Raw genomic sequence first — 5000 nt, 5'->3', positions numbered from 1 at the left:
CCTCTCCCGTAAACGCGTTTTTTCCTGGTCGACCAAAACACTCATTGACTCCCATTCATTTGACACTTTGTCATTTTTTCAGCACTTTTTTCGCGCATTGGGTACTCCGCCCATTGACTCCCATTCATTTGACACTTTGTCGTTTTTCCAGACCTTTTTTCACGCATTGGGTACTCCGCCCATTCACTCCCATTCATTTGACACTTTGTCGTTTTTTCAGCACTTTTTTCGCGCATTGGGTACTCTGCCCCATTCACTCCCATTCATTTCACACTTAGAAAAATCATCCGAGCGGCTCTCCACGCATTTTATAGCCGCTTTGGGGCTCCAGCCGCCTCGGCCTTCATTTCTGACTAGGCTCGTGTGGACTTTGTCGTTTTTTCAGCACTTTTTTCGCGCATTGGGTACTCCGCCCCATTCACTCCCATTCATTTGACACTTTGAAAAATCATCCGAGCGGCTCTCCACGCATTTTATAGCCGCTTTGGGGCTCCAGCCGCCTCGGACTGCATTTCTGACTAGGCTCGTGTGGACTTTGTCGTTTTTTCAGCACTTTTTTTACACATTGGGTACTCTGCCCCATTCACTCCCATTCATTTGACACTTTGAAAAATCATCCGAGCGGCTCTCCACGCGTTTTATAGCCGCTTTGGGGCTCCAGCCGCCTCGGACTGCATTTCTGACTAGGCTCGTGTGGACTTTGTCGTTTTTTCAGCACTTTTTTTACACATTGGGTACTCTGCCCCATTCACTCCCATTCATTTGACACTTTGAAAAATCATCCGAGCGGCTCTCCACGCGTTTTATAGCCGCTTTCAGACTCCTGCCGCCTCGCCTGCACTTCCGCCTCGGTCCGTTAGGATTTAGGCCTTTTTTCAGCACTTTTTCTCCGTTCCTCCGGGGCGACAGCGGCTCTCCACGCATTTTATAGCCGTTTTCAGACTCCTGCCGCCTCGCCTGCACTTCCGCCTCGGTCCGTTAGGATTTAGGCCTTTTTTCAGCACTTTTTCTCCGTTCCTCCGGGGCGACAGCGGCTCTCCACGCATTTTATAGCCGTTTTCAGACTCCTGCCGCCTCGCCTGCACTTCCGCCTCGGTCCGTTAGGATTTAGGCCTTTTTTCAGCACTTTTTCTCCGTTCCTCCGGGGCGACAGCGGCTCTCCACGCATTTTATAGCCGTTTTCAGACTCCTGCCGCCTCGCCTGCACTTCCGCCTCGGTCCGTTAGGATTTAGGCCTTTTTTCAGCACTTTTTCTCCGTTTCTCCGGGGCGACAGCGGCTCTCCACGCATTTTATAGCCGTTTTCAGACTCCTGCCGCCTCGCCTGCACTTCCGCCTAGGTCCGTTAGGATTTAGGCCTTTTTTCAGCACTTTTTCTCCGTTTCTCCGGGGCGACAGCGGCTCTCCACGCTTTTTATAGCGGTTTTCAGACTCCTGCCGCCTCGCCTGCACTTCCGCCTCGGTCCGTTAGGACGTGGGCCTTTTTTCAGCACTTTTTCTCCGTTTCTCCGGGGCGACAGCGGCTCTCCACGCTTTTTATAGCCGCTTTGGGGCTCCAGCCGCCTCGGCCTGCATTTCTGACTAGGCTCGTGTGGACTTTTTCAGCACTTTTTTTGTGCATTGGGTACTCTCGCCCATTGACTCCCATTCATTTGACACTTTGTCATATTTTCAGCACTTTTTTGGTGCATTGGGTACTCTCGCCCATTGACTCCCATTCATTTGACACTTTGTCATATTTTCAGCACTTTTTTGGCGCATTGGGTACTCTCGCCCATTGACTTCAATGCATTTACTGCAACTCCTGCCTGTGTCCGCCAGAGGGCGTCTGGCTTAACAGCGGCTCTCCACGCTATTTCTATTCGCTTTGAGGCTCCAGGCAGCTCGGCCTGGGTTTCTGAATTTCTCCCTTGACACTTTGCCATTTTTTCACCTTTTTTCTCATTTCATCCAGGGCAACAGCGGCTCTCCACACACTTTAGAACCGCCCCTGGGCTCCAGGCAGCTCGGCCTGAGTTTCTGAATTTCTCCCTTGACACTTTGCCATTTTTTCACCTTTTTTCTCATTTCATCCAGGGACACAGCGGCTCTCCACAGACTTTGCAGCCGCCCCCGGGCTCCAGGCAGCTCGGCCTGGGTTTCTGAATTTCTCCCTTGACACTTTGCCATTTTTTCACCTTTTTTTCTCATTTCATCCAGGGACACAGCGGCTCTCCACAGACTTTGCAGCCGCCCCCGGGCTCCAGGCAGCTCGGCCTGGGTTTCTGAATTTCTCCCTTGACACTTTGCCATTTTTCCACCCTTTTTCTCATTTCATCCAGGGACACAGCGGCACTCCACAGACTTTGCAGCCGCCCCTGGGCTCCAGGCAGCTCGGCCTGAGTTTCTGAATTTCTCCCTTGACACTTTGCCATTTTTTCACCCTTTTTCTCATTTCATCCAGGGACACAGCGGCACTCCACAGACTTTACAGCCGCCCCTGGGCTCCAGGCAGCTCGGCCTTAGATCCCGCCTCGCTCCGTTGACACTTTGCCATTTTTTCACCTTTTTTCTCATTTCATCCAGGGACACAGCGGCTCTCCACAGACTTTCCCGCGGCCCCTGGGCTCCAGGACCCTAGGCATGGGTTTCTGCCTAGCTCCCTTGACACTTTGCCATTTTTTCACCTTTTTTCTCATTTCATCCAGGGACACAGCGGCACTCCACAGACTTTACAGCCGCCCCTGGGCTCCAGGCAGCTCGGCATGGGTTTCTGCCTAGCTCCCTTGACACTTTGCCATTTTTCCACCTTTTTTCTCATTTCATCCAGGGACACAGCGGCACTCCACAGACTTTACAGCCGCCCCTGGGCTCCAGGCAGCTCGGCCTGAGTTTCTGAATTTCTCCCTTGACACTTTGCCATTTTTTCACCTTTTTTCTCATTTCATCCAGGGACACAGCGGCTCTCCACAGACTTTCCCGCGGCCCCTGGGCTCCAGGCAGCTCGGCCTGAGTTTCTGAATTTCTCCCTTGACACTTTGCCATTTTTTCACCTTTTTTCTCATTTCATCCAGGGACACAGCGGCTCTCCACAGACTTTGCAGCCGCCCCTGGGCTCCAGCCAGCTCGGCCTGAGTTTCTGAATTTCTCCCTTGACACTTTGCCATTTTTTCACCCTTTTTCTCATTTCATCCAGGGACACAGCGGCACTCCACAGACTTTACAGCCGCCCCTGGGCTCCAGGCAGCTCGGCCTGAGTTTCTGAATTTCTCCCTTGACACTTTGCCATTTTTTCACCTTTTTTCTCATTTCATCCAGGGACACAGCGGCTCTCCACAGACTTTCCCGCGGCCCCTGGGCTCCAGGCAGCTCGGCCTGAGTTTCTGAATTTCTCCCTTGACACTTTGCCATTTTTTCACCTTTTTTCTCATTTCATCCAGGGACACAGCGGCTCTCCACAGACTTTGCAGCCGCCCCTGGGCTCCAGCCAGCTCGGCCTGAGTTTCTGAATTTCTCCCTTGACACTTTGCCATTTTTTCACCCTTTTTCTCATTTCATCCAGGGACACAGCGGCACTCCACAGACTTTACAGCCGCCCCTGGGCTCCAGGCAGCTCGGCCTGAGTTTCTGAATTTCTCCCTTGACACTTTGCCATTTTTTCACCTTTTTTCTCATTTCATCCAGGGACACAGCGGCTCTCCACAGACTTTCCCGCGGCCCCTGGGCTCCAGGCAGCTCGGCCTGAGTTTCTGAATTTCTCCCTTGACACTTTGCCATTTTTTCACCTTTTTTCTCATTTCATCCAGGGACACAGCGGCTCTCCACAGACTTTGCAGCCGCCCCTGGGCTCCAGCCAGCTCGGCCTGAGTTTCTGAATTTCTCCCTTGACACTTTGCCATTTTTTCACCCTTTTTCTCATTTCATCCAGGGACACAGCGGCTCTCACAGACTTTAGAACCGCCCCTGGGCTCCAGGACCCTAGGCATGGGTTTCTGCCTAGCTCCCTTGACACTTTGCCATTTTTTCACCTTTTTTCTCATTTCATCCAGGGACACAGCGGCTCTCCACAGACTTTCCCGCGGCCCCTGGGCTCCAGGACCCTAGGCATGGGTTTCTGCCTAGCTCCCTTGACACTTTGCCATTTTTTCACCCTTTTTCTCATTTCATCCAGGGACACAGCGGCTCTCCACAGACTTTCCCGCGGCCCCTGGGCTCCAGGACCCTAGGCATGGGTTTCTGCCTAGCTCCCTTGACACTTTGCCATTTTTTCACCTTTTTTCTCATTTCATCCAGGGACACAGCGGCTCTCCACAGACTTTGCAGCCGCCCCCGGGCTCCAGGCAGCTCGGCCTGGGTTTCTGAATTTCTCCCTTGACACTTTGCCATTTTTTCACCTTTTTTTCTCATTTCATCCAGGGACACAGCGGCTCTCCACAGACTTTGCAGCCGCCCCCGGGCTCCAGGCAGCTCGGCCTGGGTTTCTGAATTTCTCCCTTGACACTTTGCCATTTTTCCACCCTTTTTCTCATTTCATCCAGGGACACAGCGGCACTCCACAGACTTTGCAGCCGCCCCTGGGCTCCAGGCAGCTCGGCCTGAGTTTCTGAATTTCTCCCTTGACACTTTGCCATTTTTTCACCCTTTTTCTCATTTCATCCAGGGACACAGCGGCACTCCACAGACTTTACAGCCGCCCCTGGGCTCCAGGCAGCTCGGCCTTAGATCCCGCCTCGCTCCGTTGACACTTTGCCATTTTTTCACCTTTTTTCTCATTTCATCCAGGGACACAGCGGCTCTCCACAGACTTTCCCGCGGCCCCTGGGCTCCAGGACCCTAGGCATGGGTTTCTGCCTAGCTCCCTTGACACTTTGCCATTTTTTCACCTTTTTTCTCATTTCATCCAGGGACACAGCGGCACTCCACAGACTTTACAGCCGCCCCTGGGCTCCAGGCAGCTCGGCATGGGTTTCTGCCTAGCTCCCTTGACACTTTGCCATTTTTCCACCTTTTTTCTCATTTCAT

This window comes from Dunckerocampus dactyliophorus, unplaced genomic scaffold (genome assembly GCF_027744805.1).
Source record: "Dunckerocampus dactyliophorus isolate RoL2022-P2 unplaced genomic scaffold, RoL_Ddac_1.1 HiC_scaffold_22, whole genome shotgun sequence".
Classification (NCBI taxonomy): Eukaryota; Metazoa; Chordata; class Actinopteri; order Syngnathiformes; family Syngnathidae; genus Dunckerocampus; species Dunckerocampus dactyliophorus.
This window is presented reverse-complemented; position numbering follows the sequence as displayed.